The sequence below is a fragment of the Lissotriton vulgaris genome, chromosome 9, assembly GCF_964263255.1.
Source record: "Lissotriton vulgaris chromosome 9, aLisVul1.2, whole genome shotgun sequence".
NCBI classification, from domain to species: Eukaryota; Metazoa; Chordata; class Amphibia; order Caudata; family Salamandridae; genus Lissotriton; species Lissotriton vulgaris.
In genome coordinates this window covers 1,206,719,505-1,206,743,623 of record NC_141697.1, presented here as the reverse complement: position 1 = coordinate 1,206,743,623, position 24,119 = coordinate 1,206,719,505, and the positions used below count along the sequence as shown (strand labels likewise).

The 24,119-nt window shown below is 41.5% G+C and overlaps 1 protein-coding gene across 2 annotated transcripts in view; it reads right to left on the bottom strand.

Annotated features, from left to right (window-relative positions):
- KBTBD12 (kelch repeat and BTB domain containing 12) overlaps positions 1-24,119 on the bottom strand; it is a 573,283-nt gene that overhangs the window by 327,700 nt on the left and 221,464 nt on the right. The gene's annotated exons all lie outside the window — the stretch shown is intronic.

Below are 24,119 nucleotides of genomic sequence, written 5' to 3'. Positions count from 1 at the left end.
AGATCCTACACATTATAGGCTGATCAGCTTTTTGGATATTTCCGTTAAGGTATTCTCCAAAATTATTCCAAGTTGGAAGACTGGACCGTCGAATCCAAGATAATCCCAATAGAGCAAGAGGGCTTTCGGGAGGACCCTTCCAACATAGATCATTGCTCCGCTTAGCGGGCCATCATTCAGAAGCCTCTAAAATTGAATCAAAGCCTGTGCTTTTGTTTTGAAGACTTCAGGACAGCCCTTGATACAGTGGACAGGGACACCCTATGGATAAAACTTGCCACCAGGGAGCTCCCTCCGAACCTCCTTAGTGTATTACAATCCCTACACTTCGCAAATTGGGCTCTGGTGGAGCTAGATAAATCGGGCCGGCTATCCCCGAGAATTCCCATTGAGAATGGCCTTCGGCAGGGGTGTTTTTTAGCACTCCTGCTTTCTAGTTTATTTTTAGCTGACCTTCCTACTTTCATATCCCAAACAAAGTCATTTTCTCCTTAAGTCAGGAAACAGCACATTCCCTGTCTGCTTTATGCAGACGACCTGATACTGTTGGATTGCACCCCAATTGGTCTGCAGAGGAAATTATACAACCTTGAAACATATAGTAAGCAGAACCAGCTCAAAATGAGTCTAGACAAGGCTACGGTTTTGGTCTTTGGCAAAAGAGTAAACAATGTAGCTGGTATCTAAACGCACGGGTGGTGGGGTCAGTTGATTACTGTAAATATTTTGGTTTGACATTTAGGAGGAACTTCAGATGGGACATCCCCTGGGATTGTATTCAGCAGAAGTCATTGCTGCAGGCCAGTTGTTTGTTCAGATTTAATTAGAAATACAGAGGGTTGTCTCATATCCCTTTATTGAGGGCCTACATAGGGAAAATACCTCCCCTGGGCTTGTATGGTGAAGAGGTCTTTTCCCTTGATCCCTCCCTATGAGTGGGACCGATTAGAAGGGGCAGTCCTCAGAAGACTTTTTTCGCTTCCACCTGGCAGCATGGTCCAGGGCATAAGTGGGGAGTTCAATCTTACCTCCTGGAATATGTCAGCATTTACTGGGGCTTTAAGATTCTTAAATAGACTATCGGAGGACGGTGAAGTGACAAAGGTCTCTAAACTCTTCTGGGACGAGTTCAAGGCAGTGAAAGAAGGTGGGCAAGGGAAGTAAGAAACAGATTAAATGGTATTAAGAACCTCCATTCTGATGGTGGTACGATTACATCCTGGTCCCCTTTTACAGGTAAAAAATGTATTGAACAAATCTGCAGCAAAGCGAGCTGGGACTCTCGACCTGAGTCAGAAACCTTCGATTAGCTTATTAATTTATTTGAAAAGTTTTATATAGCACTGGGTAGACCCGGAGGTATCAGAGCGCTTTACATGAGGACGAACATTGTTTCAGAGCATGGTTTCAAGTTACATGAGTTACTGGAGCGAAGTTACATGCATTAAAAACATAGATGTACGGGAAAAAATCAGGCCAAGAGTGGGGTATTATCTAATCAATGCATCCGCTTTTGTTGGGCCAGGGTTCAGGAAAATAATGTTTTTTTGTCCCTGCCCCTGAATGTAAAATGTTAATTGTTGTAAATACTTATGGACTGTGCTTTTACCTTTCAAGCTGCATTACGTTTTTAACACCCTTTTTTTTAATATAGAATTGTGCGAAGGACGAAGGTTGTAGTGTTGCTGTCAGAAATGCATTATTTAGATGTGGCAGTAGGAATTGCTCGGTTTTTATGTTCTGTCAAACAGAATTAATGATGGATTACAGTGAGGGGGATGATGGGTTGGCCTGACAGGTTTTACATTAATTCTATACTGTGACTGGTTTATGTGTTTTTAGAATGTTTTATGGACAATTGCCCAAATAAACTTGTTTTCTACCTACCTATCTAGAATGTTCACTGTTGGTGACTGCTAGCGATGCAGAGATCTGTTCTTTTTCTCTACATTTGTCATATATATATATACATGTCCCTTTATCAATATATGAGTCGTAGGTGCATTCCTTTAAATATTACATTGTTTGCAATTAATATGTGCCATTATTTTTGTTTTAGTTGTATAACCAGTGGACATCAATACCTTCATGTGTTGTTCATCCCAAATAAACTTAACTCCTAAGCAGACTCTAAGATATATACTTCTAGGAATGATAGTTTGAAGGCAGGAGGGAGGACCCACTGTCAAAACTTCTGGGAGCCGCTATACTCCACATAATGTCGTTTAAATAAAGTTAATTAAGAGATAGATTTATAATTTTAATTTATTTTTTTGCCGTTTTAGGGAGTGAACGCCACAAGAATGCTGCAAAATAATAAATGATTAAACACTTCTGTCCTGGTTGCTCAGTTAAAATGCTCGACATAATCATACAATGAATTTGTAACAATAATAATTATTCTCATAATACAAGGGATTCTGCAATCCCAGTATAAAAACCAGGCTCTAATTTCTATAAAACATAAGAGGCGACTTGTGACACACCCAGTCGCCGATTATAAGGAAATGACTAACCACTCAACTGTAATAACTTATTATAGTTGAGTTCTGAGCCAGAATACCTGCTGCCAGAGCCAGCTCCAGAGGGGCACGGCAGGTCAGGTCACAGAGCATAATTAAAGCAGCTGTGTAAAGAACCAAACCAAACTTGCTTTTCATTAGTCTGTTCTGTTTATCTAGCTGTACAGTGACAAGTAAAAGGGAGATATTTATGGCAGCATCTTTTTTGCACTCCTTAGGTAATTATAAAAAGTTAGAATCTTTCTGCATATGTGTACACATTCCGAGCTATTGCCCTTTCCTTTACAAAATACAGACTTGTATTAAACTGATTATAATATATTTTTACAACACATTTCTATCAGCTTTTTTGATCTGTTTGATTTTGCACTATAGGTACTAGAAATTCTATTTTTATTCCTCATGTTTGCAAGCACACTCTCTCTCTCATATGAAAGATCTATACACCAAGGATGTAAGTGATTTTTAGGAAAGGTGATGGTGTGGCCATGTATTACAAGAGATAAAGTACCCCCTGATGTCTATGATAAGGATATTCCAAGTCACCTCAGAGTTCCATAATCTTAAAAAGGAACTCAACCTTCGGTCTTGCTCCTCTACATCATGGGTATTCGCAAACATTTTCCCAGAAGCCATAATGTTTGGCCTGTGATATGGGTAGCGTTGATGCCAGCAGGGTGGTGGTTGGGGATTTGAAAAGGGCGGTTGCTGGTGAGGTGAGTGTAGGTGAAATGAAGCATATACATCTAGTGTCTGAACTGCACAATGTGAAACCAAAAAACCTGGAATTAATCCAGGCTTCCCCACTTAACCAAATTGTGTTATCTTAAGCAATTTCATTGACCTCGAAATACATAATTTAAAGATGTGCGCTGTATAAAACCTTCTCATGTGTTTGATTTAATAAACTATAATGTTGTTCTATAAAGGAAACCCAGGCCACCCAAAGAATGCACATTACTGGCATGATTCCTAGTTCACCATTGGCATTGTTGGTCGAGGGGCGGGGGGCAGAATGAATGCTTCTATATTGATTTTTATAAAACATCTCTTAAAAAAAATACTTCTCAATGTACTGATATAATCTGATGTACTAAGGTCAAATGGTTCTGCATCTTAATGAAATACACTTTTTTAATTTTGAAGAGACTTTAGTGCACATGCATCACAATAGTCAAAAGTGATTCTTTAATTGCGATTTTTAAGGAATCACAATTAAAGAATCGCTATTGCCTATGCATGTAGGCATTGCAAAAATAATTCCGATTCCTACACATTCCTTAATTGCGACTTGCAAATTGCGAGTCACAATTAAGTAATTGCTTCCCATTCATTCCTATGGGCCTAGAGGCCTACAGGAATGAATGGGAATTGCATGCGCAATTTGCGAGTACCCAATAGGTACTCGCTAATTGCGCATGCAATTTCAAGGGTGCAAGGGTTCCCAAAAGGACACCCTGTTGCATCCCTGAAATTTCAATCTATCCACATGTTGCGCACACACATGTCCCAAGGGCATGTGTGTGTTTAACATAGGACTTTGAAAAATGCACTTTAGTGCATTTTTCAAAGAAATCGCAAATTACCATCAACTTGTGATTGATGGTAATTTGCAATTCCTATTTGCGAAATCACAAAATTTTACTGGTTAATGCATTGCATTTAAGAAATTGCAATTTGCGATTCCTTAAATGCAATTGCAATTTAAGTGATCGCAAATTTTGCGATCACTTAAATTGCGATTTTTGCATTTGGGATGATGCATCCCAAATGCAAAAATACTGGTCGCAAAGGGGCAGATTCTGCGAATCTGCCCGTTTGCGGACGTTTTTTCCTTGATGCATGTGGCTCTTTATCACATTTTTACATTTTTGCTGCAAGATGTCTTTAAAAATGGTGTTCCTAAAGCAACACGGTGCAGGACACCCTCGTTATTTACTTTCATTAACTTCAATTAACCATTGAATACATGCTTGCCTGTTTATTTAACTTCTTTTTAGGGTTATTGATGAGTCAAGTAAACTGTAGCCCAGTGCTGCTGTTTACCAGAGGGCCGAATGTAAAGGTCAGAAGGGCTGCATACTGCTCCGGGCCGTACTTTGAGCATCACTGCTCACATCTCTTTAAAAAAATACTTCTCAATGGACTGATATAATCTGATGTACTAAGGTCAAATGGTTGTGCATCTTAATGAAATACACTTTTTTAATTTTGAAGAGACTTTAGTGCACATGCATCACAATAGTCAAAAGTGATTCTTTAATTGCGATTTTTAAGGAATCACAATTAAAGAATCGCTATTGCCTATGCATGTAGGCATTGCAAAAATAATTCCGATTCCTACACATTCCTTAATTGCGACTTGCAAATTGCGAGTCACAATTAAGTAATTGCTTCCCATTCATTCCTATGGGCCTAGAGGCCTACAGGAATGAATGGGAATTGCATGCGCAATTTGCGAGTACCCAATAGGTACTCGCTAATTGCGCATGCAATTTCAAGGGTGCAAGGGTTCCCAAAAGGACACCCTGTTGCATCCCTGAAATTTCAATCTATCCACATGTTGCGCACACACATGTCCCAAGGGCATGTGTGTGTTTAACATAGGACTTTGAAAAATGCACTTTAGTGCATTTTTCACAGAAATCGCAAATTACCATCAACTTGTGATTGATGGTAATTTGCAATTCCTATTTGCGAAACCACAAAATTTTACTGGTTAATGCATTGCATTTAAGAAATTGCAATTTGCGATTCCTTAAATGCAATTGCAATTTAAGTGATCGCAACTTTTGCGATCACTTAAATTGCGATTTTTGCATTTGGGATGATGCATCCCAAATGCAAAAATACTGGTCGCAAAGGGGCAGATTCTGCGAATCTGCCCGTTTGCGGACGTTTATTTCCTTGATGCATGTGGCTCTTTATCACATTTTTACATTTTTGCTGCAAGATGTCTTTAAAAATGGTGTTCCTAAAGCAACACGGTGCAGGACACCCTCGTTATTTACTTTCATTAACTTCAATTAACCATTGAATACATGCTTGCCTGTTTATTTAACTTCTTTTTAGGGTTATTGATGAGTCAAGTAAACTGTAGCCCAGTGCTGCTGTTTACCAGAGGGCCGAATGTAAAGGTCAGAAGGGCTGCATACTGCTCCGGGCCGTACTTTGAGCATCACTGCTCACATCTCTTTAAAAAAATACTTCTCAATGTACTGATATAATCTGATGTACTAAGGTCAAATGGTTGTGCATCTTAATGAAATACACTTTTTTAATTTTGAAGAGACTTTAGTGCACATGCATCACAATAGTCAAAAGTGATTCTTTAATTGCGATTTTTAAGGAATCACAATTAAAGAATCGCTATTGCCTATGCATGTAGGCATTGCAAAAATAATTCCGATTCCTACACATTCCTTAATTGCGACTTGCAAATTGCGAGTCACAATTAAGTAATTGCTTCCCATTCATTCCTATGGGCCTAGAGGCCTACAGGAATGAATGGGAATTGCATGCGCAATTTGCGAGTACCCAATAGGTACTCGCTAATTGCGCATGCAATTTCAAGGGTGCAAGGGTTCCCAAAAGGACACCCTGTTGCATCCCTGAAATTTCAATCTATCCACATGTTGCGCACACACATGTCCCAAGGGCATGTGTGTGTTTAACATAGGACTTTGAAAAATGCACTTTAGTGCATTTTTCAAAGAAATCGCAAATTACCATCAACTTGTGATTGATCGTAATTTGCAATTCCTATTTGTGAAACCACAAAATTTTACTGGTTAATGCATTGCATTTAAGAAATTGCAATTTGCGATTCCTTAAATGCAATTGCAATTTAAGTGATCGCAACTTTTGCGATCACTTAAATTGCGATTTTTGCATTTGGGATGATGCATCCCAAATGCAAAAATACTGGTCGCAAAGGGGCAGATTCTGCGAATCTGCCCGTTTGCGGACGTTTATTTCCTTGATGCATGTGGCTCTTTATCACATTTTTACATTTTTGCTGCAAGATGTCTTTAAAAATGGTGTTCCTAAAGCAACACGGTGCAGGACACCCTCGTTATTTACTTTCATTAACTTCAATTAACCATTGAATACATGCTTGCCTGTTTATTTAACTTCTTTTTAGGGTTATTGATGAGTCAAGTAAACTGTAGCCCAGTGCTGCTGTTTACCAGAGGGCCGAATGTAAAGGTCAGAAGGGCTGCATACTGCTCCGGGCCGTACTTTGAGCATCACTGCTCACATCTCTTTAAAAAAATACTTCTCAATGTACTGATATAATCTGATGTACTAAGGTCAAATGGTTGTGCATCTTAATGAAATACACTTTTTTAATTTTGAAGAGACTTTAGTGCACATGCATCACAATAGTCAAAAGTGATTCTTTAATTGCGATTTTTAAGGAATCACAATTAAAGAATCGCTATTGCCTATGCATGTAGGCATTGCAAAAATAATTCCGATTCCTACACATTCCTTAATTGCGACTTGCAAATTGCGAGTCACAATTAAGTAATTGCTTCCCATTCATTCCTATGGGCCTAGAGGCCTACAGGAATGAATGGGAATTGCATGCGCAATTTGCGAGTACCCAATAGGTACTCGCTAATTGCGCATGCACTTTCAAGGGTGCAAGGGTTCCCAAAAGGACACCCTGTTGCATCCCTGAAATTTCAATCTATCCACATGTTGCGCACACACATGTCCCAAGGGCATGTGTGTGTTTAACATAGGACTTTGAAAAATGCACTTTAGTGCATTTTTCAAAGAAATCGCAAATTACCATCAACTTGTGATTGATGGTAATTTGCAATTCCTATTTGCGAAATCACAAAATTTTACTGGTTAATGCATTGCATTTAAAAATTGCAATTTGCGATTCCTTAAATGCAATTGCAATTTAAGTGATCGCAAATTTTGCGATCACTTAAATTGCGATTTTTGCATTTGGGATGATGCATCCCAAATGCAAAAATACTGGTCGCAAAGGGGCAGATTCTGCAAATCTGCCCGTTTGCGGACGTTTATTTCCTTGATGCATGTGGCTCTTTATCACATTTTTAGATTTTTGCTGCAAGATGTCTTTAAAAATGGTGTTCCTAAAGCAACACGGTGCAGGACACCCTCGTTATTTACTTTCATTAACTTCAATTAACCATTGAATACATGCTTGCCTGTTTATTTAACTTCTTTTTAGGGTTATTGATGAGTCAAGTAAACTGTAGCCCAGTGCTGCTGTTTACCAGAGGGCCGAATGTAAAGGTCAGAAGGGCTGCATACTGCTCCGGGCCGTACTTTGAGCATCACTGCTCCATATGGTCATGGAATTCCTCAGTGACTTGCAATATCTTGCAATATCTTTATATTATACTGAAGGGGGTACTTTATCCCATATATAACAATAGTTTATTTTATATAGCACTTTACACCACACTCCCATTTCTTAGCCTAGTGATGAGGAGTAGGTGTAACTAGTATCCAATTGATCAAACTCCCAAGTGTGTAAGATTGAGTTATCTTTATCGAAATTCACACTCGTGGCCTCCACATCACTATGTCAGCAGTAAGAGATTGACTCACTGAGCTATCCCGTCAGTATTGTAATGTCCAGTATCCCTTCAAATGACACAGGATAGGGGATATCAGAAATAGCTCTGAATGATATCATTATGGCGAAACAAAACCGGATATATTCTCATGCAAAAGGCACAGCTAAGTTTCCCCCAGAATGACAAAGGATTTATTACCTCCAAAATGATATGATATGATTGTACGGGAACCTCAAAATAATTTTTCAGAAAAGGTGAATTATGAAATCCCCAAGACATTTTGAAGAACTAATTAAGACATTTAAGGCTGAAAACTATTCCCGTAAAGAATAGAAATAACTAATGCTATTAGTAAAGGGAAAAGGATAACATTTTAATAGAATGATGAGGGGGTCGATAGAGATTGGCCCAGGAGTGCACATTCGAAGACTGATGCTAGGTCTTGAAATTAAATTACACTTTCTTGCCATTTCCAGGCAAAGTCTAGGAAGCCTCCTTCGATGCCCTCTATCGTACAGTGATCCCAGGAAGATGAGAGGGGCAGATAGTCACCGAGACAACCAACTGCATTTCTCAATTAGAGGCTCTCACAGATCAGATCTGTCATGAGGCACACAGGGCTCACAGAACTAAGGTGGGATAGCAAAGAAATCTGCATTTTTTAAACACTGGCTGCATTGCCATTCCAACTTCATTTTGTCTCGCCACTGATTTGCTAATCAGTCAAATCCAAAATTTAATTTTTAAAGAAGTCACACAAAATCCGATGTCATTAATATTTATGGGGCAGGATTTATTTTTTAGATTCCTTGTAAATTATTGCAAGAGCATGGAGGGGGGCCTGCGAGGCCAGTGATGGCCAACAAATCGCATCCCTTACATTTGCAGTCACTGAATGACAACATCTTTTTATAAACTGCGACTTTCTATTATGAGGACTAATTATGAAAATAAAAGTTAGCATTCACTGAATGATACTGGTGAAGGTTGTGTGTGTGTGGGGGGGGGGGTGCATGCATTCGAACCCCGGACCAGTCTGCTCCCTCAATGCCACATGCACACATTCACGTGGTAAAGGCTGTCTCGTGGGGCCAGCTTCCATTTTGCAAGTGAGGTATCATTACCTTCAGGAAGTAGGCATTAGAGCAGTGTTTTGCAACCAAAATTATGGTCGAAAACCACTGATGGCCTGCAATTGCTGTGGCAAACAAATAAAATCTTCCATTGTGATTTGGGAGGAGGAGGGGGGGCTTTCTCATACCAACCTGCAATCAGCGGCAATGTACGTTTTGTGAGGCAGAAATCAATTTTCAACTTCTACTGTGTCCTTTGTATATTTCTGCTTGCCCTTTTGCGGTTGCAGGGACTGTGATATTGCAATTTGCAGGCTTTGTGACCATATAAGGGATAAGTACATCAGGGCTTTTATCACCTATGGCTTGATAAAATTTAAACCTCTTATATCTTTTTAACGGGAAACAACGTTTACAACGCAGTCATTACATCCAACATCCTTTACATTGCATGTCATTACAATGCAGCCATTACATCGCATGTCACTACAACGCATGTCATTACAATGCATGTCTCGCAACGCAGGCATTACTTCGCAAGTCATTATAATGCATACCAATACAACGCATAGTACCCTTACACTAGCCAGCACTTACCCTGCTGTTGCACTCACTGGAGTTAGAATAGTAATTTTTACCCCTACACTATCCAACACTTACCCTAACTGCGATGTAGCGGTATGCATTGTAATGGTATGCGTTGTAAAGGTACAATGCGATGTAATGGAATGCGTTGTAAAGGTAGTTTCTGAAAATGTGATGTACTGGCATGTGATGTAAAAGAATGCGTTGTAAAGGATGTTGCGATGTAAAAACTGCGTTGTGTAAAGGCATGCATTGTAACGTCATATATACACTGAAAATATCATTAAAAACAGTTCAGATTTTGGGGACCTCTTTAAATACATAAAACTTTCAAATGTCAAACATGTAACTGACACACTAGTGTTTCACTACCTTGCGAACTAAGAACACACTTATGTTTTATTCGTCAGTCACCTCATCTACATTACAAAATGCCCATAAGTAATATGTAGTTTACCATCACCATTATGTCAACACCGTTATCTCATTCTTACTTGTAGTTTGTTCTGTTTTCCTGACCTTAGCTGTGCCCGCCCTTAAACGCATTCCTTGCTCTTACTCTAATCTTAAACCGTTTCTTTACTGATACCTTAACCCTAATCTTTCCTTTACTCTTTACCTAACATTAAACTTAACCTTTACCATTACCTTAACCCTAGTCTTTCCTTTACTCCTAACTAACCTTAAACTTACCCTTTGCTGTTACCTTAACCCTAATATTATGTTTACTCTTAACCTAACCTTAAACTTATCCTTTACTGTTACCTTAACCCTAGTCTTTCCTTTACTCATAACTAACCTTAAACATATCCTTTCCTGTCACCTTAACCCTAATCTTTATTTCATTCTTTATGAAACCTTAAATGTATCCTTTTCTGTTACCTTAACCCTAATCTTCTCTTTATTCTTAACGTAACATTAAGCCTATTCTTTATTCTTACTTTAACCCTAATCTTTCCTTTATTTGTGACATAACCTAAACATTTCCTTTACTTTAACCCTAACATTGCCTAACCACCACTGCCTTCCCCGGCGGCCCTCCCCCCTCTGCGCCCATTTGCCGCCCCGCTCCCACCTCCCAGCTGCTCCTCCCTCCCTTAACCACATATATGGAGGGCGCGCGCAGCGGACGCGCCGCCGGCGCCCTGCCGGCGCGCCAAGGTCAAGCCCGTCTGCACCCGTCCACACCTGGACCGCGCCCAGCGCCAGGACCCCTGACTCCCATGACCGCCACGATGCCCGCCGCCACTACGGCTCCAGCACCCTCCACGCACTCAACACCGGCCGATCACGCACCTGCTGCCTGGCCATCCCAAAACACACCCAACAACCCTTCTCCTGCCGGAACTGCAACTTCACCAGCATCCGGCCCGCCAACCCACCCACAGAAGAAACCAACTTCCTCAGATGCATCCTGCTCAACACCCGCTCCGCCTGCAAACACGCCGTCGAACTCTGGGACCTACTCGATACCACGCCCTGGACGTTGCCTTCCTGATGGAGACCTGGCTGACTCCCTCCTCTGTACCCGACAACGCCATAGCCATCCCGGAAGGCTACAAGATCATCCGCAAGGACCGCACCAACAGGACAGGAGGAGGAACCGCCATTGTCCACAGGAACACTCTCAGAGTCTCGACCAACACCGACGACACCCTCAGCACCGCCGAACACCTGTACTTCCAGATCCACACTGACCCCAACACCACCCTCAGAGGAATCCTCATCTACAGACTCCCCGGACCCTGACCACAGTTCAGCGACTCCATCACCGACCTCGTCAGCACACACGCTCTTGCCTCTACAGACTACATCCTCCTCGGGACCTGAACTTCCACCTTGAGAACAACAACGGCACCAACTCCTCCACCCTGATTGACAACCTCGGCAACCTCGGACTCAGACAACTCGTCACAGCACCAACACACTCCGCTGGCCAAACGCTTGACCCCATCTTCTCTGCGAGCACCCACGTCTTCTTCGACCGCACCACCGAACTCCACTGGACCGACCACCGCTGCATCCACTTCACATTCCGGAAACCCACCATACACCACTGCACCCAGCAGATGCCTCGCCGCAGCTGGGGCAAGATCACTGAGGACCAGCTAACCGTCGTCCTCGCCCAGAGCCCACCCGCAGACCCGACCTACCCCGACACCGCAGCCCACAGCCTCAGACAATGGATCAACGACTGTGCCAACACCCTCGCCCCGCTCAGGTAACCTGCCAACACCCACACCAGCAAGAGAGCCAGCTGGTTCTCCGAAGACCTCCAGGTCTCCAAGCGAGCCTGTCGCAAACTAGAAGAAAACTGGATCCGCAGAAAAACACCGGAAAGCTACTCAGCCCAAAGGAACGCCACCCGCCAACACCACCAACTCATCAGATCCGCCAAAAGGACCGCCTTCAGAGACCGCCTAGACAACAACGCACACAACAGCAAAGAGCTCTTCAGCATGGTGAAGGAACTCTCCAACCCCAGCTCCAACACCGATGACATCTCACAAGCACAAGACCTATGCGACTCGCTGGCCACCTCCTTCCATCGCAAGATCGCAGACATCTATGACAGCTTTGACACCGTCATCACCTCGGCAAACTTCCAACACCCCCGCTCCCACGACCACCACCCGCACCAATCGCCTGCTCGCTTGGACCAACATCAATGACGACAACACCATTAAGATCATGAAGACCGTCCACTTCGGATCCCCGGAAGACCCTTGCCCACACAACATCTTCAACAAAGCCAGCAGCACCATCGCACCCTACCTCCGGAAAATCACAACATCTCCTTCGAGACAGTGACCTTCCCAGGGAGCTGGAAGCCGCAGAGATCAACGCCCGACTAAAGAAACCCAAGGTGGACCCCAAGGACCTCAAGAACTTCCGACCCATCTCCCTGCTCCTGTTCCCGGCGAAGGTCATCGAAAAGGCCGTCAACAAACAACTAACAAGCTTCCTCGAAGAGAACAACATCCTGGACCCATCCCAGTCCGGGTTCCGCAGCAACCACAGTACCGATACCGCCCTCATAGCCGCAACCGACGACATCAGGATCATGCTCGACTACGGCGAAACCGCTGCCCTCATCCTCCTGGACCTGTCAGACGCTTTCGACACAGTCTGCCACCGCACACTAAGAGCACGCCTCCACGACGCCGGAATCCAAGGAAAGGCCCTGGACTGGGCCACCTCCTTCCTGTCCGGGAGAACCCAGAGCGTCCGCCTCCCCCCCCTTCCGCTCCCAAACCACTGAGATCATCTGCGGCGTACCCCAAGGCTCATCTCTCAGCCCAACACTGTTCAATGTCTACATGGCACCACTTGCCCACGTCGCCCGACAACACGACCTAAACATCATCTCCACGCCGAAGACACCCAGCTGATCCTCTCGCTCACCAAGGACTTCCACACCGCCAAAACCAACCTCCACGAAGGAATGACGGCTGTCACCGACTGGATGAGGGACAGCCGACTGAAGCTGAACTCAGACAAGACAGAGGTCCTCATCTTCAGTTCCACCCCCTCGGCCTGGGAGGACTCCTGATGGCCTACGGCACTAGGAACACCCCCCACACCCACCAACCACGCACGAAACCTAGGGGTCATCCTCGACCCCACACTCTCCATGACAAAGCAGGTCAACGCCGTCTCCTCCTCCTGCTTCAACACCCTCTGCATGCTTCGCAGTATCTTCAAGTGGAACCCCACTGAAACTAGAAGGACGGTTACCCAAGCCCTCGTCGGCAGTAGACTGGACTACGGCAAAGGACTCTATGCAGGAGCCCAGGCCAAACTTCTGACAAGACTCCAACGCATCCAGAACGCCTCCGCACGCCTGATCCTCGACATCCCCTGCCGCAGCCACATCACACCCCACCTGAAAGACTTGCACTAGCTCCCCATCAACAAGAGGATTACCTTCAAACTCCTCACCCTTGCACCCAAAGCACTCCAAAACACTGGACCAGCGTACCTCAGCAGACGACTCGCCCTCTACACCCCCGCCCGCCAGCTCCGCTCCGCAGACCACGACCTCGCCATCGTCCCCTGCATCCAAAGAGTGACCATCAGCGGCAGATCATTCTCCCGCCTCGCTGCCAAGACATGGAACACCCTCCCCATTCGCCTCTGACAAACCAAAGACCTTCTCACCTTCAGGAGACTCTTCAAGACCTGGCTCTTCAAACAGTACCAGCTCGCCCCCCCTTCCCCAATCCCCAGCACTTTGAGACCCTCACGGGTATGTAATGCGCTTTACAAATGCTATGATTGATTGATTGATTTATGCTTACCCTAACTCTAAGCCTAAACCTTTCCCTTATCCTAACTCTTTTCCTTACTATAACCCTAAATCTGTCCCTTACCTCTGTGTCTCTCATTTATTTTAATGTATGCTTCTATTTATTAAATGTATGGTTGTAACAATCCCATACCTAAACACCTGCTTTGAGGCATTCATATTCATTATGAAGCAACGTTTCTATGTCCTATTGTGCGATGCATTCGAATTTATCTGCATTCACGTGTGACCACTATGATAAGGTTACAATACAATGTAGAAATGCTTATCAGTCTTTCTCCTTTACTTTCTTCAGGAGAGGTACGATTAATAAAGGGTAACAGGGCACCTCTGCAGTCCAGGTGTGTTTTGGGCCATGTAGTTAAGACAGACAGTGTCAAGAACAATGGGATTGAGATGTACATGTGACTTGTGGGCAATTACTATAGGGGTGAGCCATTCAGGTGACTCAATGGGCTTAATGATTCAAGCCTCCTTTAGCCTTTTAAGCTCCTCTTCCAGAGGTATTCTCTTGAAATTGTGGGTGGAACACACTTTGTGGGTGACGTGTCTGGCTCCTTCCTTGAGTTTTATCTTATGTTGGAAATCTTTTAGCAATCCTAATTGGTCAGAAAACAACAGTGGGAACTCTTTATAAATCTTAGCCTCAATCTCTGGTGAATTCACAAGAATTAAAGGCTCAGCCCTATTGGGATCAAAGGTCATTTCTATTTCTTTTTGGTGTTTCCACCCTAACAAGGTCGAACCCTGTTTTGAAATACAGTGGAGCTTCCTATGAAAGACATGCGCATTGTGACCATGCCTGTTGATGGAATAAGGTCTTCTCAGATGTACAGCTGATTCTGACAGGTTATAGTCATTCATTTCAAATGTCTTTTTGAACACAATATAATCAATTAAAGTGTACAGGGAACAAGAATCTGCTAACACTTTGACCTTCTTGTCATATAAATAAATCTCACATGAAGGAGGATGCTTGCATTCACTTCCCTCTTTGACTTGTAAAAACAAACTTACTTAAGTGACACTCATTACTTTAAACAACATTTACACTTTTGTTGCTGGATTCTTTACATACTCTTGCTTAATGTCTCTTTTTCCCACATCTGCGACAAACCCAGTCACATAAATCGGCACCGGCACATATATGTCAACACCATCACTTATGACAGCTGCCACATGGTCTTGCTGTTGTTGCAATTAAAAGATGAACAGAAAAACAGTTGTTTATTAATTCAATATGTATTAAAATCAACTAATACCAGCCACCCAAGCCATTCTTATAGCTTTGGGGGCCTCGAAGAGTCTGAAATGTCACACTTGTAGAAGTGTGATGGTTAGTAATTGTGATGGTACTGTCATTGGCATTGCTGGCAGGGGCGATGGGTGGTGGCCTCCTGACCAGGGCCCTTGGACTTATCTTTTTTACAAATTAAGCACTGGACAAACCACACTGCGTGCAAGACAATTGGGAGAATTAGCCATATGATTGGGGTTACCACATCTATAACACCTCTGTATACAGAGATCTACCTCACTCTTAGGTATACCACCTCTTATTTTTTGTACTTTTGTCAACTTATTGAATGTTTGTTTTATCAATTACCTCACACACTGCAGTGTCATTAGTTACTTTCATCTCCTTCATTTCTTTCACAAAACTCAGGTGTGTGTTCAATACGTTTTACAATTTCTTTACATTGTTTTAAATAAGGATTACATAACAGTATCTTCTGTTGGATTTTCAAGTAATCAGTGCATCACACTAATTGGTTTCATATTAATGAATCACATAAGTCACCAAACTCACAGGTGTTAGATAATCCTCTTTGTGCTGCTATGTGGCTCATGACTTTTTCACCTTTCCCTTGGATCCGAACAAAAAACATATGTCTCTCTAAGACTTCATTTATTTTGTCAACAAAATGGTTTTCCCGTTTTTTTTAAGTAGATTGAAATAAGGCTTGTTGTTCACGACTGCCATCTTCTTCCAAGGGAGCCTCTTGTAAGTCTTCATAAATATTCTTACCTTCTACTCCTAAATTGTGCAAAAAGATATGATGCATTCTTAATGAAAGGAATGTTTCCCCTCCTATAAAGTAAGACTAGAATAGTCTTGCCTGGCGTTTCTAGGGTACAGCTGGTTCTCCAATATCATTCAAAAATGGCGGTTGGTTCATTCCACCTGTCCCCATAATTTATTTTCTCTTCTTATATCTTCATTAATACTGATGAAGAACAGAATTACTCAGTTATATTGGAAAAATATCCTTGGTTTCACACAAATCAACTGTCTATTGGGTAAAAGGAAAGAGAGAGACAGAGAGAGAGAGAGAGTAGGCTAATGTGTACCTTTAAACAAAATGATAGGTTCCTTGGCTGTACAGAATACCCGTAAGGTATGGACTCCTGTTTTTATGTCAGTGCTAAAGCAGAGTAAATAGCAAACTCCACCTCTAAGCCTTGAGAGGAGGATCAGGGTCTCTCAACAGTGCGGCTCCATCAGGCCAACTGACAGAACAGGGATGTGCAAAATCCCCACAGCGGGGCAGTGTAATCAAACAGCCGAGCTGACACACATTAGCAGGGAAGACTCGGAGAATTAGTGTGGAGCAACCAGCTGGCCTAGACCAAGAACACAGCCACAAGTAGGGAGGAGCGGTGCGGCATAATCCGCTGGCCGAGCTGGTGTGTACGCGGCCACAAACAGGGAGGAGCGTCACGGTGTAGTCCGCTGGTCCAGTTTGTAAGCACAAGCAGCAAAGAGCCAGGGAACCAGGTCCATTAGCCCAACATAAAATCTGCCACACACCGGGCTCCTCACACTTCCTCTCCTCACAGCCAATCAGTCACATGCTAGCCTTAAAGAAGAAACTGAGCAGCCTGGAGCGCTGAAGGTCAGCAATGGGTGACAATAGCTACTCACCGCTCTCTGTCAGGAGCTGCTCTGCAAGTCCAATATAGTTAGGTGATAAAACGGTGATCAATCAGTAACAGCAGACTGAAATGGTACAGGGGTGGCATTGATTGATGCCCCTTACACAGCTTCCTTGTCCCCAAAAATTTTGAAAAACTCAAATGTTCATGCACATTAACAATTATGAGCTATATTCGTCAACACCAAAAAGCTCCTCACACCGTCTATAGTTTTGTTGTAACTGACTGAAACTGGTTCATTCAAAACTTTCTGAACATTCCAAGCTTAGGAAGAAAAAATGGGCCTCATTATGATGGCGGTGGGACTGCCATGGTCAGGCCGTCGGTGGTGGTCAAACTGCCATCGGACCCTGCATGATGGCGGGCGGATGGAAGGGGGGCAGAAAGACCAACCGCCATGCATCGTTGGAGGGGCTGCAATCCCTCCAAAAGTGGCGATGTTTGCTCAGGCACCGCTGTAGGGATTACAATGTCCCTTTCGGCCCGCCGTTTCATGGCGGATAATTCGCCATGAATAGGCAGGCGGAAAGTGACTTGGGGGCCCATTGCAGGTCCCACTTTCCCTCTGGCCCTCTGATATGAGCAACAGGGGGGAAAAATGTTGCACCCTACATATCCCTGCACAATGTGGCAGGCACCGCATGGTGCCTGCCACACAGTGCAGGAATATGTGCAATGTGTTTATTTTGGACTGCAGCGTGTGCTGCAGCTCACAGCACACGCCACAATACAAAACATACAGAATGCGACCGCCTTGAAGGCGGATGCATCCTAATTCTGATGGCGGGACTGCTGACAGCTAGTCGGGCGGTCCAGACAGGATGGTGGTCGGACGCTAGTTGGACCGCCATTCTAATCAGGCCAAAGTAATGGAAGGAGGCGGAAAGGAGGGGAAAGAGGCACCATGGACAGGAGGGAGAAAAAGAAACTACAGTTTTCATAAAACCTGAGATAAACTTAATCCAAAGTGTAGATGTACATGTCCCTCCACCCTTAAACGCTGAAAAAGTAATTTATGACCGTAAATTTACCAGTAGTAGTGGATTTATGTCTGTCTTTGATGTTCCATACCCGTTACTAGGCCTTCCAAACCGGGGGGAGTTCGAGCTATGGAAAAGGATAGGGAAACCTTTTAAAGCTTGTTAAAGGTAATAAAACATATACTAAATATGTTAAACATTAATGTTTAATAGTTTTATATATTTCATAAAAATGTAGGTAATATTAATGTAAGTGAAAAAGCAATTTTAACTTAAATAATAATTAATTAATAAAATACATGTTATATAGTAAATTTAAATACACTTTATTTTTAAGTTTGAATAAATAAACTTCTCTTTTAACATAAATATTATATTAATTTATTATGAACTGAAAAATACTAACGACATGTTTAAAATTATTCTAAAATGAATTAACCATGTACAACAACAAATTTAAGTTAAAACTCATTTTAAATAAATAAAATAAATACAATTCTTGTAAATATATTAATTGTAACTATTTATATAGAAAATTATTTGAACTTTAAATTAAATCTAAATATATTTGAAAAATACACTTTACACATGTAGCCTGGAGGTCTCTGCCTCGGCGGAAATCTCAATATGGTAAAGTGAACGGGGTAGTTTTTACAACTATTGAAAACATAAGTAAAAAATGTAATGTTACATTTTAATGCATAATACATTTTATACATATATTTTAAATGTAGAAAAACTGTTAAACTGTGATACAGCACAGTTATCTTGCTATCTAAATGAATAATTAATTTGATTAATTATATTACATTTAATAAATAATATTTCTGGAAAAATGTATTGTAAATAAAAAAATCTCAAAATTTATTTTTTAATCCATTAGAAAATACTAAAATGTACATTAATTTTTTTTATTAAGGTTAAAAGTTTTTTTTTTTTCAAAAATAAATTGTGTAACTATTTTAGAAATAAATAACATGTTTTTAGTTGACTATACTTCTTACCTATAAAAAAAAGACATTTAAATTTTTAAAATTTTACTATTTATTTTAACATTATTTCCTATCTCCGTTATATTCTATGGGAGTGTGCTGCAGTAACAGTGGCCCACATGCATCAAGCACTTTTTCATTCGCAAACGGTGCGATTCCTTAAAATCGGCCGTTTGCGAATGCAAAAGTGCTTTTTGGGTGCATGAAGCAATTTTAGAATTCGTAACATGTTTGCGAATTCTAAAATTGCGGGTGCTTTTAAGAAGTCGCAGATGTGCGATTTCTTAAAAGCAATGCATCATTATTTTAAAAAGTGAAAGTTCGCAAATAGGGTGCCAAATTTACCGAGTGGTTGAACCACTCGGTAAATTTGGAAAAAGTGTTTAAAATGTTGAAAATGCTTTTTTTTCAACATTCATGTTACGGACACACATGTCCTTAGGACATGTGTGTGTGCAACATGATGCGAAAAATAAATTTCAGGGGTGCATGGGGGGGTCCTTTGGACCCCCCCCTGCACCCATGAAATTTTCTAAGTGCCACTCGCAATTTGCATTGACTCCTATGGGCCTTTTGGCCCATAGGAATCAATGGGAATTGCGAAAACTAACTTAAGAATTCGGTATTTCTTTGGGATTCGGTAAAAATTGCGATTTTTACCGAATCACAAAGAAATACCGAAAAAAATGATGCATAGCATTTTGCACTTCTTAATTTGCGATTCCTTATTTTTCGCAAATTAAGAAAGGCAAAATGACACAATGATGCATGTGGGCCAGTGAGTGGCCATGTGTGGTGCTGTCCTACATTTATGTCTGTTCTGGGCCTTTTTGGTAGTAGTAACTGTAGAAGAGCAGTTTGAGAAAAGCAATGGGCTTATCTTTCTGTGGATGGATGCATGTCCCTCCCTGTCCCCCTCTGTACTCTTATTTAACCCGTCCTAACTTCTCCCTAAACGTTTCCCCTTTATTAGTAGGTATTCCCCATTTTCCAGCCACTCTGCATCCCTCTCACATTTACTACTAAAAAAATATATCTATGTGTGCGGAGACTCTCTGCGCAGAAAAAGATAGAACAGGCAAAGGCATAGCAGGCCTTCGCAGTTTGTTTTGTGAATAGCATTTTGTAGTGTACTGTAAGACGTGCTACAAAGTGCAGTTTGTGAATAGTCCCCCAACATTCACTATATACGGCAATATATCCAGCTGAGTCCAGACGAGAAACCTGCCACACTATGTTTCAATCACAGTAGGTTGCATGATTGTTGCATAACAAGCAAAGGTGTTGTACAATCAACCATAAAATAAATCTCAACTGCATCTGGTGTAGTTTAAAGTTCATGCAATGGAACATGACAATTGAGGATCATACATAGAGATAATCGTAATCTGGCAAAATACTGTACCGTATGGCCGGCTTTCGGGCAGTGCCACTGATGCAGCCACTGACCTGGAAAGGGGGGCTGCATTGAAGGGGGGCCCTGACCTCAAGAGGGATGCTGTGTTTAGCAAAAACTTACCATTTAAAAGAACCTGCTGCAGAGCTCCTTGTGCCTCCAGCTTTCAGGCAGCAATAAAAATGTCAAGCTAACTCTTGTGATTAATGTTCCTAGAGAGAGATCAAAAGTAGAGCAGGGGGTTAATGTGCCTGCTTCAAAGAACAGATCTGTATTTTATGTGGATAGCTGAGTGGATTAGTAAAGCCATCCTTTACTAATGCTTTAAAACAAATGAAATGCTTGTGAGAGAGGGGCTATGGAGGGATGAGGAGCACTTTTGCTGGGTGCTAGTGAGGCAATCTGAGGTGGAGGTCATGGGGAGGGGAAGATGCCAAAAAAGATTGTCGCACTAAGCATCAACAGCTGTACCGTACAGTCCACAACATACAAAGCCCCATCATATTAATAGTAAGACCACCGCTAGTATGGTAATTCCCAATATGATTTATCTTATAGCATCTACTTTTCTGTGGCACACCTGCAACAGGTGGAGTTACAGAATCAATTAAACATATTACTCCACTCCCGAAAAAACATGGCCTTGACTCTGACAACCGTAACAACTTCAGACCCGTCTCCAATCTCCCCCTCCTTGCCCAAAAAATTCTTGAAAAGTGCGTTCTTTCACAATTGACTCAGCACATGGACAGCATCAAACTTCTAGATCCCCACCAATCCGGTTTCCGAAAAGACCGTGATCCTCAACATCGTGGATGACATTCACAAATCTTTAGATACCGACAAATGCTGCCTACTCATCCTCCTGGACTTATCGGCAGCCTTTGACACGGTGGATCACAATCTTCTCATCAAGGCTCTCCAAGACAGGGTAGGAGCAGATGAGGTGGTCTTACAGTGGTTCTCTTCCTTCTTACACAACCGCTCCCAAAGGATAAAAATCAAAGCCTTCACGTCTGACTCGCATCCTGTCAACAGAGGTGTCCCCCAAGGATCAGTGTTCTCCCCTCAACTATTCAACATTTATATGGAACCCCTCACCTCCATACTCAAAAAAGCCAACATCACCTTCCACCTCTATGCAGATGACACCCAGATCTATCTGGAAACGTCCTCCTTTGAAGATATTCAGAGGAGGACGTTCAGAGTTTTGTTTAGTCTCTTGAAGATATTCAGAGACTAAACAAAACTCTTAAAGAAGTCCAGCATTGGCTTTCCATGAACCACCTCATACTCAACCAAGACAAAACGGAAATTCTCCTCATCTCCAACAAAGACGAAACCCCCCAAATCATGGAATTGCTTAAAGAAATCGATGCTCTCAACTGTAATCTCACTCTGGCTAACTCCACTAAATCATTAGGATTTACTCTAGACCCCAAACATCAAGCACTCCGCAAAGAGTGCCTTCTTTAATCTGAAGCTTCTCAACAAAATAAAACCCTTCATCGTCCCAACGACCTCAAACAAGCCACCCAATCCCTGGTGTTATCCAGACTTGACTATGGTAATGCTATCCTCTACGGTACAGCGAAATCCCACCGAGGCCCCCTCAAAACAACTCTAAACGCAGCGGCCAGAATGGTCACCGGATTCAGGAAATTTGAACACATTGCACCCGCACTCGAAGATCTAAAATGGCTCCCAATAGAAATGCGTGCCAGCTTCAGAACTGCCTGCCTCACGCACAAAATCCTCCACACAGGTAAACCTGAATACCTGGCCTCCAAACTCAAAAAGGCCGGCCAGACTAGGCCTAAGGAGTTCCAACTCCCTTCTGCTCATTCCTATGAAAACACACAAACAGAAAACTGCTGCACGTTACTTCTCCGGAAATGCACCCAAAATCTGGAACTCCATCCCAGCAGACATTAGGACTATCCCGTCCTTTGTAAAATTTTAAAAACTCCTAAAAGACCTCTTCCTCAACCGTGCCTTCCCAGACAAGTAAACAGTGCTAAAGGGCTCATTCCTGTTTTTCGCAACACCATGACACCTGTCAACATAATCTACCACCCCTAGATTCCTTTTGCCCCTCCACGCCCCTCCCCTTCCTGAAAATGGTTCTGTGCAAGACAATTATGAATTCTGCAAGGCTCTCATGACTGCCCTGCCTCCTTCTTGCACTACACGACAGGATTTCCGAACTATTATGTACACTGATGATTATTTGTGATTCCTGTACTATAAATGCTGTAAAGCGCTCCCATACCCCCGGGTCTGGGTAGCGATATATAAAACTCCTAAAATAAAATATATAAACATATCCCAAAGCTTCGACTCTGCAATGGCAGCATGTATGTCAAAAAGCGCTCCTAGAGTCTACACTTCTACTGTACCATTATTACCCCAGGATACTCCATGAGACTACATGATTCTCTGGTGTTCCAAGGACAACAACATCATCATAATCTAACAGTGGCTGGGATGTTTGCTCCCACCAGCCCAGTCACTTGGATCTCCTGATCGCGCCAGTTATGCCTGAAAGACTCAAGACCTGGGTGACGAACAGATCACCACGAAGCACTTAGCAACTCCAGCGCCTCAAGACTCTCATGGGTGATTTGCTGCGCTTTACAAAAATCCTTGATCGAAGTCTTCGCATTGGGTCTGTGCGGGGGTCATGATCAGACTGTCAATCAGCCATCTAATGTATCTTGTAACTCCTTCTATTACCGAACAGGGTATACAGTCAAAATATCGAGTTTTTAATATCAATTTACATTAATATCGAATTAAAAATATAGAATGGACACAATATCGAATGAACAGAATATAAACTACAAAAATATCGAATAGAATAGCATTAATATCGAATTAAAAATATAGAATGGACAGAATATCGAATGGATAGAATATAGACTACAAAAATATTGAATGGACAGAATATAGAAAACAAAAATATAGAATGGACAGAATATAGACAACAAAAATATAGAATGGACAGAATAAAGACAAAAAAATATCGAATTTGAGGTAAGTTAATATTAATTTTTTAATAATATCTAATTTTTTAAAGTATTTTTTATGTTAGTATATGTGTGAAAAGTGTAGATTTATTTTCTAATTTATTTTAATAATTTAATGTTATGGTATTTTTTTGCGTAATATAATTCTGTAGCAGGTTGTGGGTTTATAGGGGAATAGGGTGAGAAGTAATTTAATTATAATTATTTACATTTTTTAATTTATTTATTGGTATTTATTTTGAATTAATTGATATTAAAATATGTAATTGGTAACTAAATAAAATATAATTGGTAATTTATTTTAATTAATTGATTAATTAATGATTATGTTAATTTTAATAATTTATTTTATGTTGCGGGTTGTGGGTTTGTAGGGGAATAGGGTGGGAAGTAATTTAATTATAATTAATTACATTTTTTAATTTATTTATTGGTATCTATTTTTAATTAATTGATATTAAGATATTTAATTGGTAATTAAATCAAATATAATTGGTAATTTATTTTAATTAATTGATTAATTGATAATTATGATAATTTTATTAATTTATTTTATGTTGCGGGTTTGTAGGGAAATAGGGTGGTAAGTAATTTAATAGTAATTAATTAAATATTTTAATTTATTGTTTTTTGTTCAAATTTTTAATTTTTAATTGTTAATTAATTAATTGGTAATTGGTAAATAATTTGTATTAATAGGTAATACTTTTTAATAATTCATTTTTATTT